Source organism: Gymnoscopelus braueri, assembly GCF_963280865.1.
Source record: "Gymnoscopelus braueri genome assembly, chromosome: 20".
NCBI classification, from domain to species: Eukaryota; Metazoa; Chordata; class Actinopteri; order Myctophiformes; family Myctophidae; genus Gymnoscopelus; species Gymnoscopelus braueri.
The window spans coordinates 21230827-21258057 of NC_137622.1; the positions used below are offsets into that span (position 1 = coordinate 21230827).

The 27231-nt window shown below is 41.3% G+C and overlaps 1 protein-coding gene across 4 annotated transcripts in view; it reads right to left on the reverse strand.

Moving 5' to 3' along the window:
• The window catches only part of mid2 (midline 2), a 181180-nt gene that overhangs the window by 95644 nt on the left and 58305 nt on the right, over nucleotides 1-27231 (reverse strand). For 2 of the 4 annotated variants that reach the window (XM_080416094.1, XM_080416091.1), the window contains exon 1: nucleotides 10089-10262. The exons of 1 other annotated variant lie outside the window; for it this stretch is intronic. The gene's annotated coding sequence lies outside the window, so the exon portion shown is untranslated. Of the gene's footprint in view, nucleotides 1-9816; nucleotides 10064-10088; nucleotides 10263-27231 lie in introns of those variants that run through there. One more of the 4 variants, XM_080416092.1, reaches the window with a different exon arrangement.

Here is a 27231-nt window from a genome sequence, read left to right on the forward strand (position 1 = left end):
AAAAAAACTTTTGGTCATTTTATCATCTACTCAGGCCTTTTGTGAGCCCCCCAGACAGTTTTTAAGTTGCTCGATTCAGTATTTAGATATTTGATATTCATTTGATCAGACACGCCCCCTTCCTATACAAACTCATTGTAACTTCAAACTCCATTTTAACCATGTTAGATTCATCAAAAACACCCGTCCCTGGTTCTGGTGACTCACCCTGCCCTCCTAATGCGTGAGGGGGCCGTGTTTTTCTGATAACTTTTCTTTTTTTTTTTTTTCATTGTATTATTATTATTTTTTTAAATATTTAAAATAAATGAAAAAAGTAATTGAAAAAACACGGCCCCCTCGCGTATTAGGGGGGCGGTATGAGTCACCAGAACCAAGGACGGGTGTTTTTGATGAATCTAACATGGTTAAAATGGAGTTTGAAGTTACAATGGGTTTGTATAGGAAGGGCGTGTCTGATCAAATGAATATCAAATGTCTAAATACTGAATCGAGCAACTTAAAAACTGTCAGGGGGGCTCACAAAGGCCTGAGTAGATGATACAATGACCAAAAGTTTTTTTGAAAGTGAAATATCCCTTTAATACATGGCTTAAGTGGTTAATCAAACTAATCGAGTTTGATTATAAAACATCTATTAAGAAAAATTCATGTGGATTCTTTGATATATTAGAAATGTTTAACCTACCCGAGCAACATAAAGTGGTTTAAATTGGTTCTAACTAAATATCGGTTTTGATATATTTTCAGTTAATTGCCCAGCCCTAGTCTCTGTGTGTGTGTGTGTGTGTGTGTGTGTGTGTGTGTGTGTGTGTGTGTGTGTGTGTGTGTGTGTGTGTGTGTGTGTGTGTGTGTGTGTGTGTGTGTGTGTGTGTGTGTGTGTGTGTGTGTGTGTGTGTGTGTGTGTGTGTGTGTGTGTGTGCACGAACATGTTTGCACACACATGCAACAAGAAAACCAAAATAGATCACAGAAAATGAGAGAAAAAAGAGAGCGTGTGGAAAGGGGGAGGAGAGATGGAAGACCTTGCCGTCAGGGTGACCCCTTGGGGGGGAGTTCCTGTCCCCTATCCCACTCCCTCGCTCTATAACGTCAGAGCCTTCTATTTATACATCAATGTAATGTTTGGCATTTCCTTCAAGCAGGGAACTATTGTTTTCCTTGGACGCTGTTTGACTGGCCTACCAGACTGTGTTGTCTGGAAATGTCAGCTGTTTGCAGCTCTATTTGTTTAATTAGCTTCATTTATCACAGCTGGCCGGGGGGTACAGATGGTACTGTATGCTGGAAGGCAAAGCAGATTGGTCACATCGATATATTTTCCACACCCTATATTGAGGGTTAGCGTGCACATCCAAAGAGACCATATACTGTATCACCTTAAACTTTAAAGCATAAAGTAAGATACGCATACTGTAACATTGAAAGGAGAAAACATTCCTCCTGCTCCTTTCTCAAGTGATGCATAATTTATACTACATCACATGGTGGTTTCGCATGTTGACAAGAACTGATCTTCAAGCTAACAACACGATGCAACATGCTGTTAGCTTGTAGATCTGTTCTAGTCGATAAGCGACACTGTCATATGAGCTGCTTTTGCCATACAAGCATAAACCTGGCTGGAGTATGAAGGGCACTGTAATGTAAACAACTGAAGATAATTATTTTGAACGGTACAAAGATGCCTTTAATAGTTCTTTATCTCTGAGCTCAGCTCTTTAATATCGCGGCCCCTTGCTCTAGATTGAACTACAACCACAGAAGACAAATCAATAGCTATTTAGTTAAACAATAGCTGCGCAATGTTGCTGTTTTCTAAAATAGCTACTCCCCAGGGTGCAACAATAGCCTAACCAAACAGAGTTGTTGTCAAGGTTAATAGGGTCCACTACTACTGAACAATGACTTAAGAGAGTGGAGAAATTGTGAAACAGCTTTTTTTGTGGCAGGCAAGTTCACAGCAACGCCCACTCTGTCTCACACAACTGGTCTTCATGAAGTTGACTTGCCCTGAGCAGAGAAGGTTCACATTCCAAAGCATTTCAACAAAATCAACAGAATCTGAACATTAGCTTAGCAGGCATGAACAAATGAATTATGACTATCACTAGTGGGACTTAGAATTATATTGTCAATTTGAATTTACAGATAATATAACATAATGTAGTTGAACAAAAAAAAAAAGGAATTGGACTTTCACCAAAACGTGTGAGCACAGTATCTGTGTCTGTGTGTACATTTTTGTGTGGAATATCTCCTGGATTCTTCCCTCTAGCCCTCTGACCCTCGACACCTCCTGACCTAGAATCTAGCAAACTTCATGCTCAATGTTTGATCTTGTCTCGTCTTGGTGTTTTCTTGTGTCTCATCGCTATCTATCTCTATCTCACTTTATCTAACACCTGCTCCCACTTGCCTGAGAAGCACTCCAAGCACCAGCTCTGTCTGCCTGCACCGGTTTGTGCCAAAAACCATTAGCAAGTTGAAATACGTATTACTGTCCCATAAAAGAGAGGCAGGTAGATTAGATTAGATTATAGACTGACTGTCACTGTCAGACAGTTGTTACAGACAGAGATAGTAGAATAGATAGGTAGATAGAGATGGAGGGAGAGAGAGTATGATGAGTCTATAAGGATACATGACGGACTGCAGGCTAGCAGAGCACCCAGCATTCATCTTACACTCACGCGCCAGGGTGCTTTACATGTATTTATCCCCAGGGCCGATGTCCATCTCTCTCGCTCATATCCCTCCCTCCCTCACACTGACTGCCCACCTCCAGCACCTCCATGCCCTTACATCCAGGCACCTAATGTAGTACACTCACTGCACTGTACCCCAAGGGAGAGGCTTCTCGGGTGGGCCGCTGCATAACTGCAAAGCTGGGTCTGATCCTTGGCTCCTGGTGCCAGCAGGTGAGATCATGGGAAACACGTGTGGCTCTGCAGGAGTACACGCAGGCAGCTGGCTGTTAACTAGCGCAGTGGGAAATTGGCAGCTAACTCAAGCTCAGCTGCTGCTGCTGGGCTAGGGTAGGAAGATGGCTCTCTCTCTCTCTCATTGTGTGGGAGGATCCTTATACACTGTACAGAGTACGATATAGTCCTTCAGTGTTTGTGAGTTTCACTGTCAGTTGTATTTTACTCTTTCATATAACAATGTGTTGCTCCAGGTTGAACAGGAGTGATGCAGAGTTCAAATGCGGTGAAATGCGCACCTGTAGTGATGGGGTGACTTTCAATGAAAACAAGTATTAACACATTGAATGCCAAAAACGGTCCGGACCGTTTTTGAGGGTCCAAACGAGAAGTGCCGAAAACGGTCCGGACCGTTTTTGACCCAATTCTATTTTTATACGAGTGGCCCACGTGGGGCGCTAAAACGAAACTTTGACATCACCCAAGGAGTTTCTGAGAAGAAGAGGCTGGATGTGGCTCCATGTCAAAAATCCTTCCGGTCGGCGTTTTCAATGTTATCTCCTTGACTAAAAGCTTAATATCTCCATTTCTTTTTAACGTGGTGGAAACGAGCCGTTTTCGATCGGCGATCACGCTGCAATGGAGGGTCGCGTTGGAAATATTATTGTTCCAGGCGTTAGTCGGGACCCTCCGCCGTCTCGCACGCACGCTTTGTTTACATGCACTTCCGCGTCGGGGCTTCTCACAGCACGAAACGTATAACGCAAGTGGATGGAAGAAATGCAGGCACTCAACGTATAATATTTTAATAAACCTCTGGCACCCAATGTGTTAAAAAATATATAAAGGTAACACTTTGAAGCTGTCTTCATCCAGGTTAACCACTTAAGTCCTATTTAAAAAAACAGCACACATAGCCGACCTACAACCTCACAACATGTCGTGATGGGAGCTTGTAGATAGGCTATTTTCAAAGGTTTTTCCTATAATGACATGCCGAAAATAGGGAAAGTGGTTAATCAGATCAACCCTGAAGAAAACATCTTAATAGCTGCCGAAACGTTGTTTAATCTCAAAGTACTGCATCAGAGCTACTGGCTACTTTTATATCTATATAAATAGGAGTGATGACATCTTGTTCACCCCATTCACCCCTGGAAATGTGTAGCTGATTTCTATCCACACCTGCAGATCCCTGGGCCAGTACGTCTCAATGCATAGTGCAGTTCAATATCTAACTGTGGGCTAATTTATGGCAATCGCAAACTAATATATTGCCGCGTTTCGGCCTCAGCCTTCCTCAGAGCAGATGAAAACGTTTTTAATCTGCTCTGAGGAAGGCTGAGGCCGAAACGCGTAAGCGTTCTCAATACTGTAAATGAGAATTTGTATCTGAGCCAGTCTTGCATCCTTTATTTTGGAGTGCCGCTTTTTCCACTTCGGTGGTATTTGATTTAAGTTATATGTATAGCTGAGCACCCACTGCCTAAACTAAAAAGGCACCCAGAGGAAGCGCACCTGCTTTTCTTTCTTACCTAATATATTGCCATTGTTGGGGTGATCCTCACAAATTACTTTTAAAATCAAGGGATTCATATCCAATCAGATCGCCTTGTCATATTCAATCTTTGCCCCATGAGAAGCCGATGAAACCTTTACTAAAAGGAGTTCTTGCCTTAGACTGAGGTGCAGATGGAGATATTTGGAGTATTACCCTGTCAGCTGTCGAACACATGCACCATGTGTAATCTGTTGTGCATATCGTTTGTTTATAACACACTGTCATTAAGTTAACCTCAGTTTGAAATGGTTTGTACTTCTCTAAATGACACGCACTGAGATCAGAAAGCATGGGGGGGCAGAGACAGAGAAAGAGAAGGACGTGGGAGAGGGACGGTAGAATGTAGTTAGAGAGCTTGATGGTGGATGAGAAGGAAGGATGGAAAAAATAAAGGAATAAACCAAGAAGTCTCAAGTTAAGTATGTTCCACGTATTGGAGTAGAAACGTTCACATCCACTCCCTAGATCTCTCCTCATCAGTTTCCTCACCCCAGACCAGCTGGGTCCAGACCCCCAGAGATCAGCCCTTGGTTCTGCCTGGAGCCTGTCAGTTTTTAGGTCTTTGCCTCTTGGACTGGGACAGGCTTTTTGCACACAAGCTGTTCCACGGAAAATGTACAGAACACACACACCTCATTAAGAGCATATGTGCTGAGATCAACTTGTGCTACTTTATTATTGATGCTACAGAGGAGAACATAATTATACAGTAGATGTACACAAACGCTTTATTTTTTGTTTTGTTTCAATTCTTTTTCTTTATCTCGTGATTATACATTCAGGAGCTTAAGCCTGAGGAGAGGACTGTGTGATGATACTGGTTCACACTTCACAGATATATTGTACATTTTGAATACTTTCTTCACATTCGGATATGAAAAGACTTTCAGCCCAGAGGCCAGATTCAGCCACATGATTTCAATGAAATAACATTGCTCATCTTATCATATGGAGTCTCAACTCATTTTCCTTCCCAGCCTCATAGACAGCCCCACACACACTCTAGTTCAAAGAACTAGAAAGTAAAGGCTGGTGCTTTGAACTATGGGGCTGGGAAGGGAAATGAAGCTTGACTTTGAGAGTCCTTAGAATAAATCTGTATGGCTTTCTCGAGTGTCCGTGCCCTGTACTGCTCAAATATAGCTGAGCAGCTGTTTGCAGCTGAACTGCCCTGGTCAGAAACAAAGTGCTTCTGACCTCCGCCTGGCAAACACGGACACTTACACAGACACTTAAACCTCAACCAACACAACCATAAAATCCAATTATAATCATTTTTCGAAAATGCTCAGTGATGTGGTGCCATGTACTAAAAGTCTGTCCCTCTCTGCCGTTGTGCATCGTGCGAATGTGCGTGCGTGCATGAGTGTGTGCGGTATTCAATTCAATTCAATTCAATTTTATTAAAGTGTCAAATCACAACAAGTTGTCTCAAGACACTTTACATGTAGAGAAGAGACCCGACATCCCACCCTGAGCAAACAATTTTGCGACAGTGGCAACGAAAAACTCCCTCTTAACTGGAAGAAACGTCAGGCAGACCCTAGGCTCTAGGGTGGCGGCCTTCTGCCTCGACCGTGTCGGGTATGCGTCTCTCCATGAGTATGCGAGCATGCATGCATGTGCGTGTGTGCGTGCGTGTGTGAGAGAGAGAGAGATTGGGGGAGGGGGGGCACATCCTGGGGACACACTACGGTTCTATTGGCAGTGAGCCGGTTACTACCATGGAGATCCAAGTAGTGTGGATACAACAACAGGAGCCAAACTGTCACACCATTCCTTCATGATTGGTTCGCTTCAGATTCCTACTGAACAGTCATTCCCTACCTTCATATTCTATTGCATGGGAAACTATTTCCTGTACCCATGACTCAGCCCCTCTATTTCACAGCTATTCCTTTCTGTTGCATGCATCCAATTTCTGTACAATCCAAAACTATTACCATTACATTTACAACTGCTTCGCACAGATACACACTCCATGAATAATTTCACCTCTATTGCGATGATGAAAAATACAATTGGGAAAATAATTAATTTCCCCAACAACGGCGAAATTGTTTCTAGTCCTATGACTGCCATCTGACTGCAGCCACTGTTGTCTGAGTCTGCCACTCAGGCACGGCTGGGTCCAACATGATCCTGTCACTGTGGCACACAAAGTTTGATGTGCACTTACAAATCAATGAAACCAGCAGAGAAAATAAAACCAAGAAGGATGGAGAGCAAGAGCTGCAAGGTGTTTGTGACGTACCTTACTCAGTCTGTTTGTGTTGCTGGAAATGAATTACAGTGTGCCAGGGATTTTCATTTATAATGCATGCATATCTGTCTGATATTACAGAGGTCATTTCATTACACAAAAACCTGCAGGTGCAACTCATCTTTTGCTGTGCAGAATCATTAATAATCTGGTTGCTTTGGGTATTAAGTCTGCTCTTCTATGAATCTCCCCTTTCTTTCTTTATGTATTATCGCTGAAGTGCCTGCTTATTTACTTATTTTAAGGTGCACTAAATACAGTGTGACTAATAGTCTACTTCAATGATAATGTCTTTTAGCCTCAGTCAAACACAAGCCGGAGAGATGTGTGACAAAAAAAACAAAAAGAAGAAGAAAACAAACAAATGCATTCCACTGTGCTAAAATGAATAAGACCACTGGCACTGAGACTGGACAGTGCACAGAAACTAAAGTGCTCATCCATTGACTAAACAGCTAGTAAATACAAAAGGCTTTTAGAGACTCATTTAGCATCCTCATCTAACCAATGTGGCCTTCAGTGGAAACTCAGTAGCACACTGGATATCCATTAAGCGCACAGTGCTTGCTCCTCTGAAATGATTTATTTGAACCGTCGAGAGGAATTAGTGGAATCGCTGTGGTCAGGATTTGCCACGGATAGTTGGTACACCGTGACAAATGTTTCGGTGATTGCAAGGCACAGAATGGAGGATGGGGATTTAAAAAATGTCAGGAGGGCAGATTCATGGCTCTCCTTGGAATCAGCACCTGCTGGACAAAACTGACCACCCCCAAGGCCCTAACACCCACACATACACACACGCACACACACGCGGCACACATGTGTTCCTTCACATGTGCACAAAGTACTCGTGCAAATTAAGACAGAACATAAGTGTATCACATGAGTGCCCATGAGTGTATCACAATTTTAAAAACATGAAATGCTTGTGTCTGCTCCCAGTCACTTGACCCACTGAATTCAGACAAGTGAGTTTTTGATTCTCCATCAGTATAATTTGTTTCTGTTTTGATCACAAACCCACATTGGATAATACAGTCTTTTTTAAGCTACCACCTTTCCTCTAAATCCCCAGGCTATCTTTGGTAAATGGCCAAGGTTTTAGAGAACAAAAGGCATAACAAAATAGGTTAATAGCAGCCAAAACAGAGACAAAAGACTGAGCTTTGCCACGTGCCTGGGAGGCAACAGCATTCATTCCTTAGAGAGAGGCAGTAAGAGAGATAAAGACAAGCAGAAGGAAAGTCGAAGTGAAAGAGAGAGGCAGACATACAGAGAAATGCAGAAAGTGGCTAAGGGGGAATTAGAAGGTAGAGGCACACAGGAGATAGAAATATTGACAGAGGTGTGGAGCAAGAGACCGAGAGAGCTCACTATACTGTAATAACCACAATGATAAAACGATGTACTAGCTGGGAAAGAGAGCTTTGACTCTATCCTCATCTTTATCAGATTGGAGCAATCACAAGCTCACTGATGTGTAATCAGCCTGATGAGGCATGTTGTGTAATGGTACAAGAAAGATTAAGCAGCCCCAAGCCTTCATGGCGAAGCAGAGACATCGGTGAACATACAGTCTGATAGAAAGTGAACTGTACTGTATAGCTTTATCTCCCCCCTGTCTTCTCATTGATTGTTTTGCCTCCTCCACACGTCAGTCGGAAGGCAGAGGGGACATAATTCTATAGTGGGAATGGGAGAGAATGAGAAAGAGACACAGAGAGAGGAGAGAGGGAAGGAGGGAGAGAGACTGTACCAATCTGGAAATAATGACCTGTTAATAATCCAAAAACAATGACTGATCTAAGTAGACCTAGTGGTTACATGCACTGACTGGGGGTCGGAGGGTGGCTGATTGTGGGGGTGAAGGACGATTCATAAACGTGCTGTTTGGACCCTGGATCTATGTTGAGCTATGGTCAGTTTTATTTGCTGTTGACAATTGTGACATGGAGTGCGGTCAAAGCTCTTCATTCAACCCTCAGAGCTACTCAACACCAACCCAGTCCTGAAAATAATGTTTCATTGAGGTACAGTACAGTTATGACCTTCAGCATTACATTAGCCTACTCAACACTTCAGTATAATACCATGATCCTAATACTATTTAAAATGAGCACATTTTCTAATATAGGATATTATCTGTCGGTCATCATACAAATATATGAATCCTACTTTCATATCAACTTCGTATAGCCTATTCATCATCACAATTGGGACACAGTCCTGTTCAGGTCATGGCTGGACAATTAAATTGTCTGAGAGCAAAAACGGCTCAAATAACCTCAATGTTTAATTTTGTCTGTCTAATAAGACACAATTTGGCCAACTCATGGCAACATCGATTATTTGATGGGAAAAAATTGGCTTTAAAACACGCAATGGTGGTAGTTAGGCTATGATGACAGTCAAACAGGACTGTCTCTTAATTGAAATATGGTATGGATGGACGTTGTGTAGAATTAGAGCTGATAACTAAAGTGTCACTCCAATTGCAGAAAATCCTCCTCCATCCATGAACGCTATTATTAGGCTACAAACACACGCACCGGTAATCAGATGAATACAACTATTTAATAAACAAACGGAAAACAATAACAAACCAAAAAATGTCGATTTTCGACATTTAAAAAAAAAACAATATACGACCATAGCCTAATTTTAACGCCACCAGTGGTCCTTGGGGGGGTTCCAGGGGGTCCCCAGGAAAAGTAGTTAAAATAGTATCACAATCACCTTAACCACTTTATCCATTTATACGTTGGCTATTCAAAAATAGCAGATGTACAAGCTCAAGCTACGAGCTTTGTACATCTGCTAATTTTGAAAACACTTGAAAAACATCGAAAATGTTTGGATTTTTTTTAAATATAATTTTGAAATTTTAAATCCCAAATCTTCTCTTCTTGGGGTCCCTGGCACAACATATTTTCAGATGGGGGTCCGCGGCCAAATAGTAATACATATCAATTTGGGGTCCGCGGCACGAAAAAGCTCGAGAACCGCTGCTGTAGACTAGAGCACCAATTATATAGGCTATAAGTTGTTAACAGAAGTCTGCCTACCTCTGACATGTTGGATCGCATTTTGATTCGGGTCCATTCAAAACGATCTAGCTTTTTTTTTTTTTATGTCATGGATCTAAAAGAATAATAAATCAATAAATATCCCATCGATGAAAGTCCAGTCGCAGTTCTAATCCAAGCGCTAGGTCTCTCCCCAGTGCGTTCGAGCTCCGGAATAAACCTTGAAAACCAACACATCATCATCACACACACACAGACAGAGATTTCTCTCTCTTCTTGCGGAGGAGAGGGAGGGGTTTCAAGACACCTACCAGCTTTATGAGCCGAACGATCTTCTCTTCTGTCATCTTGAAAGCAGCCCGTTAAAACGAAGTTAGAGAAGAGAAGCGGTCGGGAGCGAAACAGATCGGGTGACAAGCGTCTCGTTCCCCTGATCTCTCCACTGTGCTCCGCTCTACGCACAAGTCACAATACAATACACAACAAGCCAGCCAGCCCTGCATGCACAGCACCGTTTTGGCGATACAGCTCCAGCGTTGCCAGGTTAGTGAGAGAAATAAGCAACCATGGTCTATGAAAACAAGCCCAAAAGAAGCGACTAGGCCACGACACGAGCACTTGAAAATAGCAAATCTACAAGCTCACAACGCAGCTTGTAGATCAGCTATTTTCAAAAGAATCTTGGAATAAATTTGGAAAAAAAATTGAATCTTTTTTGAAACATTTTAACAACACAATCTTGTATGGGGATCCTGGCACAAAATATTTGTAGATGGGGGGGTCCGAGGAGAAATACATATCAATTTGGTGGTCCTTGACATGAAAATGTTTGAGAACCACTACACTTTAGAAACAAGCCCAACTAGAAAAAGTGCTCCTCGGAGCACAGTCTCCGCCAGGTCAGGTAGGTTATTATGGGCAGGGCCAGCAATGTTCGGAATTCGACAATCAGGATGGAATATGAAAAATCTGACGGATCCGTCTTGATCACTTGACTATAGAGATAATGTGTACCGATTTGCGTGTTTGGACAACATTTTTAGGACTAATATATATATATATTTTTGCAAAAATCGGCCTTATGGTGGTGCTATAATAGGGCAATGTTAAAAGGGTAGCATTTGTTCCTCAACGTATTGCAAATATGCGTGCATAAGTTTCACCGCAATCGGACGCTGCATTCATGACCTGTGGCATTTCTTTCCAAAACGGGCCACTCCTGCAAACTTTAATGTCATTCTTAGCCAATCAGGATGGAATATGAAAAATCAAACAGATCCGTCTTGATCACATGACTATAGAGTGTACCTGTATATGTGTACCTGTTATAGCGCCACCATGAGGCTGATTTGAAAATTTTCAAGTGGCATTTCTTCCTGGGCCTAGTGGGAATCTGCGTGAAACCGAAATAGCACACCGTGTTCATGATTTTATTCACAACGAAGCACTCTTGCAAACATTGGAAGCCAATCAGGATGGAATATGAAAAAAATCTTTTTGTTTAATGGCTATAGAAATACGGATTTGCGTGATGTTTGGACAAAATCTGTAGGAGTACGGTCAAAAAAAAAGTTTTGCAAAAATCGGCCTCCTGTTGGTGCTATAACAGGCCCAAGTGAAAAATTTGGGGCAAAGGTTCAGCTCTGCCATCCAGGGAGTGTGTGTGCACAGTTTCGCTGCGATCAAGGCCACGGTGCCGGAGATTAGCTGTTCACAGACGGACACACACACACATACACACACACATACACACGGACGGACGGACGGACAGACAGGGTGCAAAACAAAGTTTCGGCCATGCCTTTCGGCCTGGCGGAGAAAAAAACCCACAACCCGTAACTACCAATTTTTACAAGAACCTTTACAGAAAAAGAAGCCCAGAGTCGCTTATAATAAGCAGACATGGCAACACTGGATACAGCTCATAGACGGCCTGGAAATAATTCAACTTTGGAAAAATGAGAGCGAGAGAGAAAGAGAGACAGAGGAGTCAGACAATCACAGGAAAACGGCTCCTCCTACCTATACAATACGAAAGCTAAAAGCTGACGGATATACGCGCCTTCCCTATGGAATAATGAGGGGTCGGGGGACTAATCTCTGACCTCCTTTGTCATAAACTGTCAACGTCAACGTGATAGAAGTGATGAGACTATAATATCACTGGTATGATGGAAAGTCCTTGGGCTGGGTAATGAATGCGATAATGACCAAATGCACTTGGTCCTCATTTTATTCTGGGGGGAAATAGTGAGTGATGCAATAGAGGGTAATAAAATAATACCAGGCTTGTGATACAGCCCTTAACTCATTCATTACTATCCAAGAAGTCAAACTGGCACGTCGTGTTCAATTGAAACATATTCACAAAGATGATCACACAGTTTGTGGATAAATAGGTTACAATCAGGCAATAGCTACTTGAACTGCCTAGATCAGTTACCTGCCTGTGTGCCTTTATGGTGTGTGTTGTAAGTATGAGCTCATTCTTGCCTGTGTGTGTTTGTGCGTGTGCGTGTGTGTGTGTGTGTGTGTGTGTGTGTGTGCATGTGCATGTGCAGCAACCTACTTATTATGCCTGTGCCTCGTATGCTTATAGATGCTGTGTGTGTGTGTGTGTGTGTGTGTGTGTGTGTGTGTGTGTGTGTGTGTGTGTGTGTGCGTGTGCGTGCAGCAACCTACTTATTATGCCTGTGCCTTGTATGCTTATAGATGCTGTGTGTGTGTGTGTGTGTGTGTGTGTGTGTGTGTGTGTGTGTGTGTGTGTGTGTGTGTGTGTGTGTGTGTGTGTGTGTGTGTGTGTGTGATTACTTAGTGAGGTTTAAATGGAGGTAAGTGTTGTAATAAGCTTTGTGAAGTGATGTGTGGAACAGGGTAGGTGTGTGCATGCATGCCATTGCTTTGGTGGCTGATCACAGTCAGTGGGGGTTTTGAAATTTGCAGAGCATTCCAGCAGACTGCGCCAGCACAGTGGTTCAGTACTGTGATGATACTGCAAATAATTGGCAAAACACTAAGAATTTAATGATAACATAACATTGATATTGAAAAATATAATATGTAAAACTTGAAAAGTGAGTTTTCATTGTGATACAGATAAATAAGAACTTAAAGTATACTATGTTAGTTCCATTGGTTCAAGCCGGAACACAATCGTTTGATTGATCATTGAATTAAACATGCTCTGAGAATGCACTTAACACATGTTAAGTGATCATGGGTGGGCCTCCAACACTTTTGAGATTTTCAAGTGGGCCCTGATCCAGAAAAGGTTGAGAACCATTGCTCTATAGCATATTCTAACTGCTCAGTGCCCACCTGTCCAGCACCATTCTGACAAGGACTAAACAATACAACAAAACACATCCATGCAGACAGACAAGAGAAGAGAAGAGCTCTTCCAAAGCTAGCCTCTCCCACCCCCACCAGTTCAACCCCAAAGTAGCAAACTTCATACAAAACTATAAGAAAAAACACAAATATAGTATCTGTACTTTACTTGAGCATTTGTATTTTTGGATACTTTTGACTTTTACTCCACTACATTTCAAAGACAAATATTGTTTTGATTCCACTACATTTCTAGGTATGGAAAAAGTACTTTATGAACTAACCACATAAGCCCTATTTCAAATACAGTGGAAAATAGCCGATCTACAAGCTCACAATGCGTCACGATGTGACGCATTGTGAGCTTGTAGATCTGCTATTTTCACTATTGATATATATTTTCTATTTCCAGAAAATCTTTGAATTTCTTTTACTCTAGTGCTTTAACTCAAGTATAAATTCGACAGAGCAACTTTCACTTGTAGTTGAGCAATATTTGACCAGGAGTATCTATACTTTGACTCAAGTACTGTAGATGAGTACTTTGTCCACCACCACTGGCAATGGCACAATTCTGCACCCTCTATTAGGGCTGGAAATGCATTGGGGCATCAATATTGTACCAAGGCTGTATCAGCATCAGCATAAACCCTGCCAATAACCCAACGGTAATAACAAAAAGTCACATAAGAATGCAGTCTCTGCATAAATGTCTGCTTATTTCCACAGAATGTTTTGATGCAGAGATTTGTAAAAGTTCTCAAACATCTCAGTCATTATGTAACTTGCTTTAAACGGGTGCCATATGTTTTATAAAACCGGATGTAGCTTCTTTTCAATTTGTTGGATACACACATTACCCTTGAAAAGAGGCCATTTTGGGAATGTGAGCTTATCTTGTTAAAGAAATGCTTCTGGATCATGCATTTAGAGAGCCTGATTGCGAGAGTTGGCATTTCCAAAAAAGCATTCACTGCATTCTTTGTCTTTGAGAGCCAGGATTGCTAAGTATACTTTGAAGGAGATAACTCCCTCAACCAGGGGCGCCGATTTATGTCCGCACTATTGGGTGCGCAACGCACGCGCGCGGTTATTTTCCGGATTTGTTATTTTTTTTTACTTTAATGCGGTTCATTTGGTTAATTTGGTACAAAAAATGTACTCCATGAAGTGAAGATGTCGGAGGTTTTTTCTTTTTCTTTTTTTTTTGATGAGTTTGTGATGGGTGCTCGTCATTTCCCCTGGGTGCTTTAGCCCCGAGGCACCCACAGTATCGGCGCCCTTGCCCTCAACCACACACAAACTAATCTCCAGACAGGCCAGATATCAGGAGCTGCTCCTCCAGTTTTCAAGGTCAGGGGTGTTTCAAATTCCCATGTTTCAAATGTGTTAAGAGTTCAAATTCATTTACAGGCCGTTTAAAAGTAAGAGAGAATGCACAATGTCTTGAGCAGGGCGGTTAGACCCTGTGAAATAACATATTACATCGACATTTCTCACAAAATCAAATAAACTGATAGAGAAGCCACCCTCTGACATGGACGACTGTGGGTAAACAGTAGCAGACAAGGTGGGGCCACTGAATGCCAAACAAGCAGGTGCACCCATGGCTACTGTCAACAAACCACAGCAATGTGTCTGCAATGCTGTGTGAAACCCTGCCTGTTTTCCTTTCCTTTTACTGCAGTATAGTTATACCTGTCTGTCAATCTATATGTGGTCCTTACAAACTGAGATATTGTTCTCCTCTGTCTACCTACAGGCTGAACCTATACTTCATTATGACCAGCACTTATAATACTGTTGTTATGCATATTTATGAACATTATAACAAGTGTTATAATGCCTTTTTTTTTACAATAATAATAATCAGGCATGCAAACAGCCCCGAGGTGAAAAGGGTGACAACATGTTGTTTTTTTTTCGGGTCAGGTGTCACACTATTGCCCTATTTGGATTCAAAACGGCTATTGTAGCTGAAAAGCTACAAGTTTGCGTCTGAATAATGCAAAAACAGAATTATTTGTTTGCTTTTTTTCTCCCCCATATATTTTCATAATAAAAAAGTGCGTATCGTATCGAAATCGTATCGAAGTTGTGAGCCAAACATCGTATCGTATCGTTTGGTGAAATTAGTGTATCGGCACACCCCTACTTATAATCGCATTACAATGCATTATAAATGCGCTTTTAATGCATTATAGACCCAACCTTATTATACAGTCTTACAGGTTAAGTGTCTGGCTACTTCTGGTTTCTCCTACTGTCTATTAAACCACGTGCCTACGGTACAGTATACCCCCACCAAGCAATCTATAGTTTTACACTTTTGTACCAGGCTTGAGAATCCACTGCATCAAAAGACTGCATTCAAACTCAAGACAGAAGAGGTATGCACAGCAGGTCACTTTTCATTTTCAATCAATACAAGTAAAGAAAACCAGAAAAAAAAAGAAAAGAAAACAACAACAATGGGCAAATCAATATGCAGAGGTGGTTTAAATGGATTGTGAAACAGTAACTGGGTATTTACAGGATAAAGGACTGCTAGTGGATTGCTTGCTCATGTCCTTTTGGCTGGACCAGCTCTACAAACACAAATGTCTCGGAGTCTGTCAAGTAGTCACTGATTGATGAAGTTACACCATTCAGACGGTTGGCCTTACAAACAAATCTAATCGCAGAGAAATCATCCCTCCGTGTGGTGAGGCACAGGTTGGCCTAAAAACTAATTGCCAATTGCAGAGCAAGTGTCCCCCCAGGCTATGGGGTGTAGTCTATCCTAATAACCAATCTTTTCTTATCATTTGCCCATAAAATTATAAAAAAATATTTACGATCACAGTGCGAGTAAAGATTACAATCTACCATAATCCTGTCAATCCAAAGTAAAAGAAAATCTGTTTGAAATATTTAAAACTTTTTAAAATCAGAATTCTCTGTGATCCTTGTCTCAGCCTGAGAGAGAGAGGAAGATAGCAAGAGAGTGAGTGACCATTTACACACAATATCTAACAGTACAAGTTATGCACCAACTCAGTTATTTTTATATCACTTTACTTGTGCATTTGTATTTCAGATACTTTGGAAAGTAATACGCACTTATACTTAATACGCATTTATAATTGGGAAAAAAACAATAAACATAATTTCTTGCTTAAAGACTGAATTCACTCAATTTTGCATTCAATATGAAAACGATTCTTCTATGTCTATGCATGCAGTACAGGGTTTTGAAATTGAAAGAAAATAATGAATGACAAGCTTGTTGCGGTTTGCTACCAATTTGTACAAACTTTAGTAGTATTCTATTATTAATTAAATTGAGCTGGACAGTGTACGAAAAATGTCTGGACATGGCATAGAGAACTCACAAATAGTTGATAAATAATTGAGAATTGCGAGTTTAATAAGTCATTAAGCCTTCTAAACCAGACAGACTGTTTGACTAATAACACTGACTTTGCTTGAATCTAGTGCCAGAAATTGACAATTGTCCATTTTCATTAAAAGTTGCCCGTAATAACTCATTCAATAATGCTGCCTCCTGTATTATTGTATGGGATGGTCAGTGGTTTCAGAAGGTAGTTTGAGTATACTGTATAAACATCGAGAATTCCGATTGAACTTTGTTGTCTGTTTGTGGGCTTGTGTTTGTTTATATGTACCAATGGTTGAATGAAGGAAATATTTTCTGTGTTTGGTTAGGAAAAGTACAGTATAGGTGAGGAGGACACTGTCACTGGTCCGTGAAACAATACTTTCAGAAACGCAGCCCCCAGATCAACTGTGCCAGTTATATGGATCATGAAATGAAATTCAAATAGGCAGGTGTTTCACGAGCAAATGTGAGTGCCAATAAATTGGAACAGTTTTTAGCTCTAGATCCACCCCACCACCGATTGAGTAAATAAACAAATGTATGGCTACAGTCATCTGCCTCTATTTTACCGAAATAATACATCCAATGACAATGTCAAACCCAAACATATGTTTCCATTTCAGAAAATGTAGAGCTGAAGCTGCTTTTGAATACAACAGAGGCTCATGATGAACATAAGAGTGTAAGAGAGTAAGACAAAAGACCAGTGACGGAATGGGGATAGTCAGCCTAATGGACATAAAACACACAGGCGACACAGGAGACTTGGGCTCACTATTTTTCTGTTGTGGCCCTGACATGGAAGTATATATCATATCACCGTCACTTGTGTTGTGTTATGTGTGTGTGAGAGTAAGAGAGGTAGTTGGAGATGAAGAGCACACGCCACGGCAGCATTTGTAGAACATACACATGGATGCATGCACACACACGCATGTGTGTGCACACGCATGCAAACAAATCAGAGGTCCAGAGGAAATTCATCAGCTCCTCTGATGTCTTTCCCTTGCAGTCCTCAGCCCATAGATCAGCAGACATTTACAGTACTGTACGAGATTGTATACACACTGCACCTTGGAGGACAAAGCTCAGTGTAGAGGCATACAAATATTTGTTTCTTTCAAAACAAACAATGTTTGGCCCATTGCATGAAAGTGCATCAAGTGCTCAAAAGAGGAATTCCCTCCTTGCAAGGGGCGATATTGGGCTTTATATGAGCTGGCAGGTTTACTCCGTTACTGTTCATTCACCCCCTTTTGACCTCGTGCCGGGCTACTCCATTACATTCACCCCCCTTTGACCTCCCCCACCAGGAAACCCAATCTGGGTCAATGCACCAATTTAATACCCAGGATTTGAACCCAGGTCTCCCACGAGGGAAACCAAACGTATACCGCTCAGCCAATGAGCTGGCAGGGCTATGACATACAGGTGTAAACGAAAAAAAGGAAATTATGCAGATCTTGGGATCCTTATAGAAACAACGTGGCTCCAATGTGAATCTCAGACTTCATGTGACCAGAATGTGACATCAGTCATCTATGATGTCAGTCATCTATTACGTATCCGTGAATGTATGATGGCAAATTTGGGCAATTATTGACTTGCGTGCAATTATAACAATAAGTATATATCAAAAAGTATAAAACGTGTGAAAAGAAATGTGTGGAGGTACTTCTGTGGCCTACTGTGGCAACATGCATACAAAGTTTGCCACTGATCGGTCCAGAAATGTGTGAGATTAGCTCCGGTCAGACACACAAGACACTCTCATAGACGAATAGCCTCCTGCGGAGCCACGCCGTAAAAGTAAAGCTTGTGTGAAGGATTTGAACCGATTTCTTCACCTGCACACTGGTATGTATGTATGTGAGCCTGTTGAGCCATAAGGAAACTGCATATTATGCAAGGGATAATGCATGGGGAGGTAGTCATTATTGAAATTTAAAGCCCGACAGGGTGATAATGCACCGAGGCGGAGCCGAGGTGCATTATCACCCTGAAGGGCTTTAAATTTCAATAATGACTACCTCCCCATGCATTATCCCGCTTATTACACGGCTACTTAAATACATAAATAAATAAATGGACTCAAAAGTAACAACAAAATGAAGTATTTCCTTGCTTACGGCAATGAAAGTATTCCATAAGTATTGGGCTGGGCGGACAAGTTCGCCTCGAAAAAAAAAAAAAAAAAACTCGCCCAAAACACACTCGCCCCCCATTCTATATACCGCCGATTTGCCTGTAATACCGCCGGATTTGCCCCGGGGCGACTGTGTTTTGGGGCGAGCGTTTTGGTATTCCCCCGTCGATGCGCCACGATAAACAAGGAAGTGCAGTGGATCAAATAGAATCACTTTTCGGTTATTGCATCGTCTATTTCTCACTTCAAATGTTTTCAAAAACATTCTTGAGAGCAACGTTTAGTTGTAAATGACATTGGTTGTTTGTTTACATGGCTGTCATGTTGGATAAAGTATAAAACCAAGCAGCGCAGGTTGGCACAGGCAGGTGTTCTGAGTCTCTGATTACACAGCGGTCCGTTATAGAGCTCATCGGTCATTATCAAGAAATAATGACCGATGACTGACCAATCAGAATCGAGCATTCAACCAAGCCGTGTAATAAGATATAATAAATTCTGACACTCTACTAGACCCCACTTAATGAATGCTGGAGAAACAAATTAACCCTGACGTAGTGTAGGGGAAAAGCAGCGGTCCATTTTAAAGATTAAAAAGAAAACATTCGCTAACTCCCAATATTGGAATTATGGTGCTCTCTACATGCACATACAGTATATACACATACATCATGCACATACAATAGTACGTCACTTATTATGAAAGGAGTCCCTAAGGAAGTGGGTGAATCTTGAGCAAACTGTGGTTCATTAGTCATTTGAGCAGCTGATTGATTTACCACAATGTCTATATTCCAGGTCTTAAATCATTATGTCAAGAGATGGTGAAAAAAACATCCACAAACACATTTATTAAAGGACACAACAGTACCATTTGCTGTCTATAATTGACTATCTCCTGACATTGCCTGTACCACCTCAGGCTGAGGAAATTCAAGGTGTCAGAGAAAGTTCTGAAATCTTTCTACTCTGGTACGACCCATAGCATCCTGCCAGGGGCCATCTCTATGGAGACAATCTGGGAACCCAAATCCAACTGAAAATGAAAAACAGCGACCTCTGCTGTTTGTTCTATGTCTGTTGGCTCTGGGCGGAAGAAAACGTGACACCAGAGCGCAAGGAAACCGGGGTTTAGAGGTCTGCCTTCAGCTTTCACTTCCGGTGGGTGCCACTATGTTTTCATTCCCACTAACAATATTTCTACACGGAACACTAACACCACTTCTCCCAGAGAACATGGATCGTTTTGGTTATAAGCCCACTTGTTTCTATGATGAAAGAGTAAGTTAAAATGTGAATATCTTTCCGTGGTTTTGTCTGCTCCGCGGACGCTATTGTTAAATTAGTTTGGGTTTGTTTCGAGGGGGAAAGATCGACGGACATGTGAATCCCGCCCACTACATTTGATTGGGTAAAGCGCGGCCTGATTCCTGATCTGAATGCGCACACGTTATGACGAACCTCCCCGACAGATTCCAACGCAGTGCAGAATCTGTTCTTGAGAGATTACTATGGAGATGGTATGGAAGGAGCTCGTCCCAGGACCTACATGTAATAACGGCGGGGAGGCCCTGCTAACCAGTGGGGGCTGCACCCTCCCTATTAACTCATATAGTGCCAATGACGTCTTTTGACGGCCGTTTTCAGTGTGCCATTTGTGCCAATGACGTCTTTTGACGTCACCTAAATTATTATTATTTTTCTCCGTTTGATCCATAATGCCTTTGGCATATGGATCAACAAGCTTGAAATAAGCCTGGCAGTGAATGAGTTAAAGGTAGGGTAAGTGATTTGCGTTGGTTAAAATAATTGTTAAATAGCTATATATTCTGATAGTACTCATTGCTATAGACTAGAGTGTTTGTTCAGTAAAAGGAGTCTCCTTGTCTCTCCACCTCTTTATTAAACAGAAAATGCATTTTCGTTTCAGTTTCAGTTTCATTTCCAATTTTATCCAACCAGGACAGAGAACTCAATCAGGATACAGATTAAACAAGTGAAATTGGAAGTGATGACACTAAGAAATGAGCAGGCAAAATTGGAACTGGAACACTATACAAATTAAGCTTAAAAATGGGTACTTTCTCCTGATTGGCTGAGATTTTGACACCTACCGAAAAATGAATTTTCTGTTTATTAAAGAGCTGGAGAGACAGGGAGACATCTGTTACTGAAAAAACACTATATAGCAATGATTACTATCAGAATATAGTATTTTAACCTTTTAACAAAATACTTTTTGTTTTAACCAAAAAATATCACTTACCCTACCTTTAAAATGCTTATAAATGAATCGTAATTAGACATCAAAAACAATAGTCACTACAAAATGCACAGCATGTAAAAATACAAATACTACAAATACAAAAACTAATTTAACCCATTAATACCTGGAACGCATCTTTGTCACTTTAGGTTTCTTTGGCTATTCAAAAATAGCAGATATACAAGCTCATAGCGCGGCACCGAGTGCCGCGCTACGAGCTTGTAGATCTGCTATTTTTGAAAAATCGTGAAAAAATATTTTCTTTTCAAAAAACTGTTAGGATTTAGATTTTTTTAAAGAATCGCCTCAGGTCTTAATGGGTTAAATAAATCTTTGGCTGACATACAGTATGGGTGCTGCAGAAGGTTGGCTGAGCGCACCTCAGGGAGCTCTCTCCCATTCATGCAAGACATACAGTATAGTAGGTGTTTGAGTAGGGCAAAAGGATTTATGAATGACAAACATCATCCTAGTAAAGGACTGTTTGTGATGATGATAAAACGGAGAAAGTGCTGGAGGTGTCTCACATCCCAGAAGGACATAAACACCAAAAACAAAAACAAACAACTAAAGACTAAATAAAACAACAGAAGAATCCTGCCCAGCTGCTCAAAATGTTACTTGCATGTGTACTGTATCGTCAAGTGTTTTTCATGTATACTTTATGTGGACCTTCTGCTTCTTTCCACACTTTGACACAGCTGCTAAAGATACATAATCTCTCTCTTGCACATTTTGACACTTCTGCTAAGGATGTCTTAAGAGGTTTATCATACTTTCCTTCTACCTACTTTAACTTTATTTCTATCCAGTATTATCACTTTTATTTTCATTATTTGTATTATTACTACTATCGTGTTTTTGTATTGAATTGAGATGTTAGCTGTCTCGGCGGAACATTTCCCACCAACATTTCGCTGCTTGTTCCTGTATGTGCATGTGATACATAAACCCTTCTTGATTCTCTTGATTGCACCAATGTTTATTTTTGCGCCCTAGAACACTATTTGTCAGCATCGCAATGTGTAGACGACGATGCATACTATATTTAGTATAAATGCATGTTCTTAAAACAGCAGTTGAACGGTTTACACTATCTTCGAGCATCTAGCTGTTCAAGGCCAACTTAATTTGTAAACTACTACTTAGACAACATATTTCGTGCAGGTCAGAATGACAGCCTTTGGTCAGTTTGCTTTCTAGGATAAGTGTGGAAATGGTATTTCAATACCCACAAACATTAGAAAGTCAGGAAGCTCTTGCAGTGTTTAAAGCCAGACTCAAGGTTTGGCTAAAGTCAGCACAAATGTGTCACCATCAATGATTGCTTTCTTTTGGTTGTTTTTATTACATTTGTCATATTGATTATTTTATCTGTCACGGAAGCACTGTTTGTATTGTGCTATTTGTTTGTGTCATAATTTTGATGTTTTATGGTTGTATCCGTCTGCCTGCCCAGGGACAACAGATGCAAAGTAGCTGCTAGCTAACTCTGGTACAATTATTTTAATTGTGCACTTTCCCAGAACCAATAAACAATGAATGAAAATGAATCAAGGACATTAAATCAGATTTAATTTAGTTTTCTCTTGCGGAAGAATTTGCCAAACTTATTAAAATGTTATTGTGATCCCAGTACAAGCAGTAAGCCTTATTGAAATAGATTTCCTCCAAAGCATACAATTCTCACAAAGTCTACCAGTTAATGAGTATGTTATTAGTACAATAAAGATTTGGGAAGCAAAAGAGATGAAGTGGACTTAGTGACAGAAGTAAAGCATGTTGATAGAAGGGGAGGAAAATAATAATTAGACACAAAAACAACCAAACCAAAAACACAAATCAACATCAGCATGATCAATCCAGCCCACATAATACTAACAGCATCTAACGCAGTGGTTCCCAAACTTTTTAGCTCGAGACAAAAGATAAACTAGAAAAAGTGCTCCTCGGAGCACAGGTCTCCGCCAGGTTAGGTAGGTTATTGTGGCCTCCTGGTGGCGCTATAATAGGCCAATGTGAAAAGGGTGCCATTTATTCTTAGGCCTTTCACGGCAATCAGACCTTGCATTCATGATTTGAGGCATTTTGTTCCAAAAATGTGTTTTGCTAAATTAGACCTGCTGGTGGCGCTATAACAGGCCAATGTGAAAAGGCTGGCATTTCTTCCTCGGCCTAATGGGAATTTGCGTGTGAAATTGCACAGAAAGCGCAAGCTGCGTTCATGATTTGAGGCATTTTGTTCAAAACGGACCAATCCTGCACATTTTGGAAGCCAACCTTAGCCAATGAGGATGGAATATGGACAATTGGACAGATCCGTGTTGATCACATGACTATAGAGATACTGTGTACCGATTTGCATGACGTTTGGATAAAATCTGTAGGAGTAAAAGGGTTTTGCACAAATCGGCCTCCTGGTAGCGCTACAGTATAACAGGCCCATGTGAAAAATTTGGGGCAGAGGTTCTGAATTGGCATCCAGGGAGTGTGCGTGCACAGTTTCACAGCGACCGGGCCAACGGTGCCTGAGATTAGCTGTTCACAGACAGATGGACAAACGGACACACAAACGGACGGACAGGGAGTAAAACATACTCTCTCGCCATGCCTTTCGACCTGGCGGAGACAATTAGACGTTTGCCCGAGACCCAAACTAGTGAAAATAGCAGATCTACAAGCCCCCAATGCGTCGCGCCGCGTTGTGAGCTTGTAGATCTGCTATTTTCACCACTTCTTAATCTTTGTTTATTTATTTATTTATGGAAATGATTAGATTTTTCCATTTTCTATTTATTTATGAAATACTTTTGAACAATTTTGGAATTGTTTTTAATTGATGAAAAGTTGTGATTTAAAAAAAGAATCTTTTAAAATAACGTATATATTTTTTTAATATAGGAAAGAGAAAAAAGGGGGATACTTACTTGCGACCCATACAAATTGGTCCGCGACCCACCGTTTGGGAAACGGCAATCTAACGGAACTCCCTCCGACTCTTTACAGCAAATCATTTCACAGTGACTTTCTAATACTTCTATAGCAGTACACGACAGGCCCGTCTTACACGTTAACGTGCCTGTCTTAAATCTTTAAAGTAAATCTAGAGTAAAAAGCCAGCTTTAAAAGCGCGTTTCCCTCATGTCACATCTGTGCCTTCTGCTTGAACGGCTGCCTGGCTCAGGAACACATAGTCGGTTGTCAGCTGTCAGACTCTGTAGGATCATGGGAGGATTTTTTTTTTAACCCATTAAAACTGGGAAAGCATCTGTATCACTTCAACCACTTTAACCATTATTTTATACTTTGGCTATTCAAAAATAGCAGATATACAAGCTCATAGCGCGTCACTTCGTGCCGCGCTATGAGCTTGTAGATCTGCTATTTTTTAGGAAAAATCGTGAACATTTGTGCAAATCTTTGAATATATATATTTTGTTTAATTACTCAAATCTTTGCTTTTGGGGGTCCCTGGAACAACATATTTTCAGATCGAAGTCCACGGCCAAATACATATAATTTTGGAGGTCCTTGACATGAAAAGGTTTGAGAACCACTGACATAGAAACATACGTTTTTCAGTAAAACTGTTAGGATTTAGAAGACATTTGTTGGTTGTTGGTTTGTCGGCCTCAGGTCTTAATGTGTTAAACTAATGCAACCTGTTGCTTAGCTATAGCACAAGCAGTGCAACATTATCAGTGCTGCATTATACAGCTTTGGTTCCACGAGGGTAAGGAGGGCTTGTTTGCGTGTTTTAATGTTAGGGTTTCAAATATGGCTGACCCAGGACACATAATATAGACATGAAATCTTAATGGTTAGGATCCCCATGCTGCCCTATTACTCGTCTGCTGAGGCTTTACCCTGTCAGGCTTAAGGCAATAACTACTGTGTATATCGGAGACCTTGTAAACCACAGAGGTGGACTTTAAGATGGCCCGGCAAGGCAGCTGTCTAACACTTAGAATTTAGCAGTTTATAGTTCAATGTTATGGTCTCCTCTGTTTTAGAACGATCTAGAACGGTCGGAGACAGGTTTGAGAGGAGGCTAACCTCTTACAGAGCTATGGTGTAAAAAAATGCCTGATGGTCAACAAACATCAAATGTGCACACATAGTCATTTTGAAACGGCCATTCCGTTGTCGTTGTGCCATACTGTACTTCAAGTGAAACTCCAAATTAGTTTAGCATTAATTATTGGCCAATTATGAGGATAAATTGTCAATTACTGTACATAAAAAGCACATCTGATGTCTTCTTGGAACCACGGATGCTATTTAGGATTACGGATGCTCGTAATTAGCTCATCCACCTTATCTTTGTTGCAGTGGATCAATAGAGCTCTCCTAAGTACTTCTACTGTCATCTCTCCTAAGGCGAATACCACCTCAAAAGTGGGCCTCAGAGAGGCTCAGGATTGGCACGGAGAACTCAAGTGTGTATAAATCGAGTGATATCTCAGACTACCAGGTGAGGGAGAAGGATACCGATAGCGATTTAGATGACAGATGACCGTAGGAGGTTGTTTCAGCATGATAATCAATCATTGTGTACAATGCATGTGCAGTGGCACACACACAAACACACACGTTCCTAATGGCAACTGCTCCGCTGTAAAGGCGGCGAAAAGGCCTTAAAATAACCCTACACTACACCACAGTCTCCATGCAAGATAAGTAACAGACAGACAATCAGAATGTTGCCATGCCATTTAAACAGAGATAAGTACAACCAAGTGAAAGACATTAGACTTACTGCTTAAAAACCTCAGTCATGTAGAGCGGAGAATGTTATTGGTTAAAGTTCAATGAGGCGTACACCGTACACGCAAAGTGCGTTTTAATTAACCCGGCTGTTAAAGAGTGAGACAATTACAATTACAATTTAGGCATTTAGCAGACGCTCTTATCCAGAGTGACTTATAAGTGCGAGATCAGGGTAAATGGCTTGAACCGTAGTCAACAAACGACAGGGTAAATGGTCATATAAGTAGAGTTAGAGTTAAAGTGAGAGGGAGCGTGAAAATGAGAGCCCAGGATGGAAGGAAAGGGAAAAGAGAAGAGAAAAAGGGACACATCGGCCATAGTACAGTATATCAGGATCACAGTGTTGTGCCTTCTCCCAGTGCGGACTGTGTGCACAGGCTGCCCCGGTAGATGTTTGTTCTTTCTTGTTCTCCACATCAGGTCGTTAGGTTATAGAGTTATATTAGAATTAATATTAGAATTCTAAAACAATTCTATGGCTACAAACAGCACAAGTATTGTGGCATAATTGTTCGTTCCCGAGCTAAGCTGTTGTAGCTCTGCCTGGTAGTTGAGTGGGCGTGGAGCAACAAAAAAGACGTGCATGGAGGATCTTATTGAGTAAACTGTCAATGTTGTTGGGGACACGTTCACAAAGGGAAGACAGGCGAAGGCATGGGAAGAATAAACAAAGAAAGAACGATGATAGAAAGATGGAGACTTATAACATATGAGCTTTGCAGTGGGAAGCCAACAACCAAAGGAATGTCCTCTTTTTTTTTGTTCAAGATGAGAAGCCCTATTCCTGGGGAAACTATAAGTCAGAAAAACTAGTTAAAAACACATAAATAAATTCAGGATTCATCTCTGCTTTAGGCTTCAGGGAAACACAGGAATGAGTAATTGACAACCTCAGCAATCTGTCCCTCAATCTATTATTCATTCTTAGCACCGACTGCATGTCCTTCTCATTATCCTTAAATTGCATTAAGTCTTGGTTCAGCAGCAAATGACCTCATGACTTTTTAAAAGGTGGTTAGATGGTTCTGCTTCTGAGGCTAGTGTAGCATGTGTGTGTGTGTGTGTGTGTGTGTGTGTGTGTGTGTGTGTGTGTGTGTGTGTGTGTGTGTGTGTGTGTGTGTGTGTGTGTGTGTGTGTGTGTGTGTGTGTGTGTGTGTGTGTGTGTGTGTGTGTGTGTGTGTGTGTGTGTGTGTGTGTGTGTGTGTCGCTTGGGGGTGTAATGTAATTTCCCTGAGGGGTGAGTGTTACTCTGGTGGAAGGAAATGGGGCAATGTACTGTAGCACACCTATGACATCGCTGCTGCTCAGCATCTTGAGATTTTATATTCAAACCGAAAGTCTGTAGCTGGAGGCTGGTTTGGACCCTTAGAGTTGGCAACATATGGGTCACACCGCCCACAAGCTCATGGGCTTTAGGTGAGCAGATCGGTCATCCCACATTTGGGTCTGAGTACAAGGTGGTACCTGACACACACACACACACACACACACACACACACACACACACACACACACACACACACACACACACACACACACACACACACACACACACACCCC